The sequence below is a fragment of the Mixophyes fleayi genome, chromosome 1 (assembly GCF_038048845.1).
Source record: "Mixophyes fleayi isolate aMixFle1 chromosome 1, aMixFle1.hap1, whole genome shotgun sequence".
NCBI lineage: Eukaryota > Metazoa > Chordata > Amphibia > Anura > Limnodynastidae > Mixophyes > Mixophyes fleayi.
The window spans coordinates 253,563,133-253,573,308 of NC_134402.1; positions in this window are offsets into that span (position 1 = coordinate 253,563,133).

A 10,176-nucleotide genomic window follows, 5' to 3' on the forward strand; every position below is an offset into this window, starting at 1 on the left:
GTTAGTGTGTTCCACGCAAGTGTATTTTCCCTGCATGCACAAACGATTGCATTTATACTCTTTGCATGCCGACATGGTTTGTTTGGGTCTGGTTTTGTTCTTTTAGCTGTCCTACACCCTTTTGATTAAATTCTGCCACCCTCATCTTTATAGACCTGATAGAGTGCATCTCACGGACGAAGGTATAGGTATTTTACAGACCGAATTTATGGCTTTGGTGGAAATTCTAGGGTAAGTTGTTGGCGGTCTGTGTGATAGTTAAAGGAACACAGCTTTTGGTGGGAAAGCAGTGCAGTCAGCAGTTAACACATGGCACAATAGTTTATATTTGTCCACGGGATTCTTCCCCCTTCGATCTATGTCTCTGTTAGAGTCTTTTGTGCTAATACCCTGCGTATTGTTTGTGCGAGTGTTGCGTTTGAGCCCAGAAGGGGTGTAGTCTCTCTGACTCCTGTTGGCCATCCCTATGTTTGCTTGTATAATATGAGCTGGTTAGCTGAACTTGCATCTGCTTTTGTTGCCACCATTATTTATACAATTAAAACTGTGGTCTTAGTGCGCCAAAATTCAAAGCTGTGTCTGTGTGCAGGGAGAAAATATCAGCAGTTTGGCATTTAATATCCCACATGGTTATCAAACACAGTTGTACGGTTTTGCAGGTTCTCATATAACATGATTTGCAACTAGAACAATAATGAAGATCACAGACTGTGTGTCTCAAATAGTAAGGTGTTTTTATGTTGTAGAATAAAAAGAGTATTAATTATCTTTCTGTTTTATCTGCTGAGGGACATTGGTTGAATTCTTACTGTCTCAGCAGTCATTTGTAAGTATAAGCAGGTATCATTATGACTGCTGATGTTTTGGTAGGCCATAGGTAATGCATGTTCTTAGTTTGAGATGAATCATCAGTACTGATATCATATAGCAATCATTGTGATTAGATAATTACCAAAATGAAATTATTTTCTCAGGTGGTGCTACTACTAATTGTCCTTATTCTGAATTGGCATGCAGTGCCTCTGTGCTACCAGGGGTGCTGCTGTTATACCGAGACAGTTCTCTTTGCCTGCAAGGGGTTAAGCCTTCATCATCTGAGACAGCTCATGATCACATGTGTCTGGCCTTTATTAGACTGCCTTTTCCAACAGACTAGTGCCAGTTCACTTATCCCTGCTGCTGGCCTCTCTCTGATACTCCCGTGATCTGGTCCTGATTATCTGACTCCTGTTTGTTCCAAAGTTGTTCATCTTTGCTTGTGACCCAGACCCTGACTTCGTTTGACCTTGCTCCTGTCTACTCCCTGGTATTGTTTGTAGATCTCTCGACTTCTGACCCTGGCTTACCTTCCTACTGTATGTTCCTGTACCTGCAGCTAACCTGTTGTGCCTGATATCCAGCATCTCCAGCTAAACCTAGTTATCCTGATGAACCTGTACCTGCTGTTAACCTGTTGTGCCTGGTCTCCAGCTCCTCTGCCAATCCTGGTAACCCGCTATCCTGTGCCTACAGTTCACCCATTTTATTCTGGTATCCAGCACCTTCGGCTTCAATGCTAAACCTGGTATCCTGATTTCCTGTTATCTCCTGTGATTCTGTAGTGCTGTACAATATCTACCTGATTCAACTCTTATCTGTGTTATCAATACCATTGAACTCTGCATTTGCAACCCGCTATTTATATGGACTTATGCTATCTGTTTTACCACTGATTGCACCTAGTTATACCTGTGTGATTGTTGTCCTAATAAAGACTCTGCTTCATTTCAACAAAATCTGTGGTTTTCATACAGGGAAACCTAACACTAATTATCATATTACTTAATCATAAACAAAGAGGAAAAATAACTATCTTATATTTGTGCATTTCTATAGACATTATACAACTACAAGCTTCATTAATTCTAACTAAAATCATATGTAATTTTATTTGTACAACGTAAATTCTTTAAAATTAAACCCAAAGAAATGTGAAAAAGTCAAGAATATGTATCAATTCACCCTATATAAAAATTCTGGGTAAAATTATGATATCTCAAATAATAAAATAAGACTTAATAGTAGAATATATAGGACATTTTTTGTATACAAATTATTTCCATACTGTGCATTAAAGGAGGTCACTATAATAGCATGCTTAGTCATTAATATTATATTAAAATGTCTGTAATAACATTGTCTCATATTAGACAAGAACAATCTCACACCTCTGAAATAGCTGTTAATTAATGTTTTTGGCAACATTGTATTGCTTTCTGGCAACTGTGGGCTGCATCCACATGCAGTTTAAATTGACAATAAATGTGGAGGATATTTTATTTTCTATTTTATTTTAATTATTTTATTATGATAAATGCATGTTCTCCAAGTAAACTAAGTATGTAGACCAGATGACTGTCAGTATGGCAGCACCTCTCCTCAAGCTGAAGGTTTCGTCTTCTCTGAACAAATGACATAGTAATAATCATCATCATCATTTATTTATATAGCGCCAGCAAATTCCGTAGCAATTTAAAATTGGGAACAAATATTGATAAAACAATACCGGGTAATACATAAAAACAGAGAGGTAAGAGAACCCTGCTCGCAAGCTTACAATCTATGGGACAATGGGAGTTTGAAACACAAGGGCATGTGCTACATAATATTGCACACTGGACCAGATAGAATGCAAACATAAAGAGAGTGGGCTGTGTGTGTACCAATGTTGGTCAGAGGTTTGTTGTCTTGTGTTAGCTGTGTAGAGGGTGGTAATAGGGGAGATTAAGATGGTGGTTGAGGAATATCATAAGCTTGTCTGAAGAGGTGGATTTTCAGAGAACGCTTGAAGGTTTGGAGACTAGAGGAAAGTCTTACTATGCGAGGGAGGGAATTCCACAAAGTGGGTGCAGCCTGTAAAAAGTCCTCTAACCGAGAATGGGAGGATGTGGTGAGAGTGGAAGAGGGACGCAGATCTTGTGCAGAATGGAGGTGTCGAGTAGGGAGATATTTTGAGACAAGTGAGGAAATGTATGTCGGTGCAATTTTGTTGACACACTTGTATGTTAGTAGAAGAATTTTATATTGGATTTGTTGAAATACAGGCAACCAATGTAGAGACTGACAGAGTGGCTCAGCAGAGGAAGAACGGTTGCAGGGAAAATCAATCTAGCCACTGTGTACGTAATAGATTGTAGGGGTTCAAGTCTGACTTTGGGAAGACCAGTAAGGAGGGAATTGCAATAGTTGTGTGAGAGAATTGTGTGAGATGTGTGCGTATTCTGGAAATGTTCTTTAGATGTATGTAACATGATTTAGATATGGAGTTGATGTGGGGAATAAATGATAGTTGTGAGTCAAGGATAACACCTAGACAGCGAGCTTGCGTGGCGGGATTTATGGTTATGTTATCAACAGAAATAGAAATGTCAAGCAGGAAGCTTCTGTTTTTGGGTGGGAATATTATTAATTCCGTTCTTGAACTATTGAGTTTGAGTTGGCGAGAAGACATCCAAAATGAAATGGCAGAAAGACAGTCAGTAACGCAAGACAACACAGATGGTGATAGATCAGGAGAGGATAGATAGATTTGTGTATCATCTGCATAGATATGATACTGAAATCCAAAGGAGATTATTAGTTTTCCAAGAGAAGTGGTGTAGATAGAGAATAGCAGAGGACCTAGGACTGAGCCTTGCAGTACTCCAACTGATAAAAGAAGCTGAGCAGAGGTGGATCCAGAGAAATTAACACTGAAAGAGGGATTAGATAGGTAGGATAAGAACCAGGATACGACAGTGCCTTCAGTCTCCACCTTGTTGCAAACAAAACAATAGCAATGTCTCCCAAAAGTGGCTTTGTCGCCATCCTACCAGAAAAGAAAGACAAAACGTCAGTAAGATTGGCAGATGAGGATGGTGGAGTTCCTGCAGTCCGTCCACCTTTCCAAGTGGACTGCTCTTGCACAAAGGTTCTTTTTTTAGCTGCAGATGATTAGTGGCATTTCTGTCAGCCAGTCAGATACAGGTTCAAGATCCACTACCTATTCTTAAGCAATTGCCCATTGATCATGAACTCTTTTAGACAATAAATTCTGGTGAATTTTAGCCTTCAATTCTCTGTTGGAAAGTAGGGGATAATTAGTTCACCACTCTACAGTAGATGTTTGTGGCAGAGTGGTTCAGACCTCTGAACTTTTGCAGATGTGCCCAGGGGTGATGTTAAAATGCTACAGCAAGGTGCTTGCTGTAGCCTTATAATCATGACCCAGTTCTGGAGAAAGTTCTGCAATTGTTTCTAAGGTTGTACCGATGCTGGCAGCCCCCAGGAAGAACCACTTGGTTGGGGTAGCTATCAATGACACACCACTTCCAGCCAAGCCACTGAACCCTGAGAGGAGTGGTAGCAAGGTACAAAGGATTGTTGAAGGTAGAATAGTAATGGATGATGCAAAAGTCAAGGGATTGAAGAGTGTAGCATAGTGGGGGACAAAGCAGAGGTCAAATAATTGGAGAAGGTAGAATCGTCATGTACAGTCCAACAAAACAAGTCCTTTCAAAGCATATTTTTGGTAGAACTGAGAGACTTATAAAGGCTACAAACAGGTGAGATGAATTGTTCTGATTGACTTGACCTTTTCACTGAAGGGTTGATTGCAGAGTAGGATAAGTTGTGCAGTAGTCCATGTGAGGTGACTGGCTATATTGCTCTTCTTTAAAGACGTTATTGTCGCACTAGTTTTATTTATTGTTGCATTTAGTCTTCTACAATATTTTTTATTTGTTTTTGTCTTTTTTTTTCAATTTATTTTCCATAACAAAACAAAATAGAAACAAAAAACAAACAAGCAACAGAGAAAAAGGAAAAACAAAAACCGAACTCACCACAAGAAACAATTTATAGATCTGTGTTCACAGATTTTTGATTATATAAAGAAATTAACAATATGTGCACAGAACAGGGCACCCTGTAAACCTCCCTCCCACCTTTCCATAATCATATAATAATTAATCAGAAAGCACCAGATCATCAGAACCAATATAATATCTAGAAGAATACCAACTGAACCATATTTTACGATACTTTGATTTAACCTTCCTACATGTAAATATATATCCTTCATGTTGGACAGTGGCATTAACAAGCACTTCTACTTATGAAGCTTTAATAGACCAGGAGCAAGCCAGGCCCATGCTATCACCAGCCAACACCATAAGGTTAAAGATATAGCTAGCTATATACTTGTTTCTATTATCTTCTTGAAAAAAAACACAAAGGTACAATTGAGGGACCATAGGAACAGTATTAAGAACACACTCCCATACCTATGACAAAAATCTGTTTACTACTGGGCATTCCCACAACAGATACCAAAAATCAGCCATCAGGGAACAACATTTAGGGCAAGACGAACTACTTCTCCTACCCATCTGATGCAATCCAATGGGAGTATGATATACTCTATGCAATATATATATTATTATTATTATTAATTTTTATTTATTGGGCGCCACTATGTGTCCGTAGCGCCGTACAGGGACAAACGAAATTACAATACGAGGTGAGACAGCACAGTACAGTAAACAATAAGCACAGTAACTCAGTGAGCTCAAAGCACAGCTAGAGAGAGCGGGGGAGGGGAGAGGGGAAGGTCCGCCAACGACGGAGTCCAAGAGGGAAGGCACGTATGACAGGGAGACCCCCAAGGGGAGAGGAGGGAGCGAGAGGGGACGGGGGGAAGAGGGTCCTCAAGGAGGAGGGCTAAGTAGCTGGAGAGCAGAGTTAACAGTGGTGAAGACAGGAGGAGAGAATACCCTGCTAAAAGGAGCGTACAATCTAAGGGGTGGGGTAGACAGACAGAGAGACACGGGGGAGAGATGGAGGATGGAGGATAAGGATAAGGGAAGGGGAAAGAGTAGAAGAGGCAGAAGAAAAGGTAGGAAATTAAGTGGGAGACTGGAAGGCTTTAAGAAAAAGGTGGGTTTTTATATAAATTAATCTGTTGGTAGTGAAGGCAAGAAGTAGCACTATAAAGATTTTTAAGCATATAACACCATTCCTCATCCAGAAAAGGGCCCAAATCTACTTCCATTTAGATCCGAGTTTATCTAACCAGATTTTATTATAGGACCCATATAGTATTTTGTGTGCCCACTATTTGCAAGAGGCACTTAAGAGGAGATGGCTGAATCAATGGGGGAGAAGTAAAAAGACTGGAAGTCAAGTGCATGTCTTAATTGTAGATAGCAGTAAAATGTAGAATTGTGAATTCCCTTTTCATGGGATAATTGCGCAAAAGTTTTTAAGCATTCGGATTCTTACAACTGCCCCATGTTCATAGTATCGTATCTACATCATAAATTATACTCCTGTAATTTATCAAGTTCAGGGAGAGAAGAGTTATTCCATAAGGGAATCGAAGGATCATTGCCTCGAACTCCAAGTATATGATGGGAAAGGCACCAAATCTCCACAACTTGCTTGATAATTGGTGCAACCTGACAATAGCATTTACCCACCAGCAATATCCCTAGGGTAGACAAAGGCACAGCCCCACTACCGTAGGACTCTGCTTGCTCACATAGAAAACCTAGCAGAGCTACCGGTATTTGAGTCCCCACCCATCTAATCAAATAAATAAGCTGGGCTGCATAATAATATAATCAAAGATTTTGAAGAGCCAAACCTCCATCAGCTAGATACAAATAAGCTGAGCTGCATAATAATATCGAAAATTTGGAAGAGCCAAACCTCCATCGGCTAGGTACACACTGGCCTGATAATTGCACGAAAAAACTCCAATCAGCCGACCAATTGGTCAGATATCGTGTGAGTGTGTATAGTGACACGATGAGCTAATGTCGTCCCAAAGTGCCGAGCATCGTTTCATTTGGTTAGTCGTACTGTTTAATATTTTCTGACCAATTACCGACCGATCATCTAGCGTGTATGCATGGTTTTTTCGGGTTGGGTACATTTGCCTGATTAACATAATGCCGACAGTGAGTATACCTACATAAAAATTCTGATGCTTACATGCCCGATTAGAAATAAATATAGACTGGCCTTAAAACAGATAGACAACATAGCCGACGGTCTTCATCTAAATTCCGAAGAGTAGTAATCCTGATAGTGCATCTTGATGTCACTTAAAATTGGACCGTAATTTGTTTTGCTGTATCTGATACCATAATACCTAGAACTGGTGTGTATGTTAACTGGGTTCCTGGGAGATTAGGAGGAGGATGTGGCCACTTAGTTTGTAGAAAAGTAATGTTTTGGCACACTGTCATGTTACCTTGCAGTGTTAGCCTCTGGTCTTCCTGCTCATCAGTTTCTGCTGTATTGAGCATGGCAAATGCAGAATTTAGCAGAAGCAGATTAACACTGTTTCATGAGTACTATTGGTTGAGGAAATCTGCAATAAGTTAAACAGGTGGCCAGGACCTCCATACCTGCCAATACCTATGCTTTTACTGCTACCAGGTAATCTGGCCTTGCCCATACAATTCTCAAGTGTCCAGTTCCACACTATTGCCTACACCGGACAAACCAAAATAATACCACCCTACACCAGCAGCCCATGTTTGCCCATTTCCCCATGCCTATATATGTAGACTTCAATCTATGTATTTGATAAAATTTGTGGCTACAGATTTTCTATTTGGTAAGTAGGATTTTGTGGATTTTTTCAAAAGATTTTTTTAAGATATAATTTCATGAATCTAGTTTAAATAATACAAACTTGTAAACCAATTTGAATTTTGAGTACATGGTTTCCAAAAATATACATGGTTTATGGAGGATTTTATTTATTGTATTTTTCTGCTTTCATGTGGCAGTTTGTCACGGTTCAATGCAGGAATACAGCTAAGAAGCCACGGATATGGTGAAAAACTCTCAATGTTTATTTGCTGAAGAGTACAAAACAGAAGGAGTAATAATGAGCTTGCAGTAAATACCAGGTACACGGCTGATGCAGGTAAGTAGGAGGTATGGAGAGATCCCAAGCAGCAACAAAACCAGAAGCACAGCAGAAAGAAGCAACAACATTGTAACAACAATAACCAGCCATGTATGCTGGGAGTGACAGGTATACATAGGGAAACACCCAGGGGTAAGGGATAATTAGTGTAGCAAGATTAACTCCTAAAGGACTAGAAGCAGGCACAATAGCAGCAATTCTGGTGATCAGAGGTACTGCTGCTAACACACAATAATAAAGTCTAATAGTCCTGAAGGCAGCAGCTGCAATACAAAGAAGCAAGCTCCAGGCAGATCGTGAAAGTACCCCCTTCATTAAGGGCGGATTCCAGATGCCTAAATCACCAAAAGTGATTGAAAGTGTCAGAGTCATAGTCCACTATGGGGGGCCCAACATGCCAGTCCTCGTCTAAGGGCGGAAAGGCTAAGGAGACCAGTCCAGATGGAAGTTCAAACACCGCAAACCCTGTTATCTTCTTTCGCCTTTTCTTCTTGCGAGGATTAGCTGGAACAGCAGTCTGAGCCAATTGGGTGGAGCACAGAGGTGTCTCTTGGCCAGGTGAGATAGGTGGTATTGCTGATAGTACAGAGGCCCCGCAAGATGGCATAGCGGGAGTTGTTACAAACTTTCTGATTACTGCCTCAGTAAAAGATTGTAAGTCCGATAAGATCGGATGATCAATCTCAATAAATGGGTTTGCCCATTCCATAGCTTCCCCTCTAAAGTACGATATTAAGAACAGTACCTGTTTCTTAGGGTTATTAACGAGCTTTGGTACGGAGGTAATATGTGAAGCAGGCACGGACTGGGCGGCAGACTTGGCAGCAGGCTACCAAGTCTGAATATGGTGAAAAACACTCAATGTTTATTTGCTGAAGAGTACAAAACAGAAGGAGTAATAATGAGCTTGCAGTAAATACCAGGTACATGGCTGATGCAGGTAAGCAGGAGGTATGGAGCAGCAAGAAAACCAGAACAATGATATATATCACCATGCTCATACTCCCGCAGTCATTCCATGTGATAGTGATGACTACTTGCTGTGAGGTAATGGGGAGAAGTAGGGAGGTGGGTGACCACAGTAGTGTTACTCCAAGTGGCACTACTGAGGCTCAAATCTGAAAAATATACTTAGTATTCTAATAAATTCTCCATCATCTCTTCCAGTAAAAAAGAAAAATACAATGTATTGCCTTCGGTAAATAGCAAATAGTAATCTTTCTCTCCCCCTCTCAGTCAGGTGAAAAGCTTGGGCCTATTCAGAGTACTAGTTAGCTGTGAATGCTGAGCTAGCTCCCAGTTCATCTTAAAAGTTTAACATGACTTCTCTTTATTTATTTATTGTTTAGAGTATACATATTTGCTAACATTGAGTTTTTGCCCTCTGGAAGGGGGGCATAATGGGAGGACGAAAGCGGCATTTTGTCGTGGGGGCGGGGCCAAAATGACACGATGCACTGCGAATTGCATCATTGAGGCTCCCATCCTGCCCACTTCACTAAGAAGTTGGAAGGATGCAGGAGAATTCGGGAGTCTCCTTGACATTCCGGGAGAGTGGGCAAATATGCCTTAATATGAACCATTAAATCAGTTAAGCTCACAGTCCTGTCTGTGGAATCTGACTAATTTTTTTATCCTTGTGACTGTGACCTTGAGACTCATACAAGACAGGACAATTTAGTTCAATGTGTTCAAGACACTGCAATTATAAGCTTCACTGTCCTGTGCAAAACAAAATATATTCAAATCAAATGTTTTGAAAGTACTATTTTTGGCAAAAAAAGTCTAGGGTAAAACAAGGCCTTATGTAAAGGGTGTCTGCTCCCTTTCTCAAAGTTGATTGACAACACATAGCCTATGATACAGTACTTCCTATAGACTAGAGCTTAAACACTTTACATACCCAGTGTCGTTTTAGTAGGTTGAGTCCCAATAAGCAGAGTTTCAGAATACAGTCTTGGCTTGAGCCCTTTCTTTACTATGTTATTATCATTATAACATCTTGTTGACATTGATTGGCAAATGTACACATTTAGGTGAGCAGATCAATCTGAAAAGTTAATAAACAGACAAATGACATCACCAGTTAGTTTTGCAATCATTCCCATTTGGAAGAGAAAAAGATATCTGATTACTTTGTTTGTCATAACAGTAAACAGAGCAAAGGGGAAATCACTACCAACTGAATAAAGACTCTTTCTTCACTGGAGTCA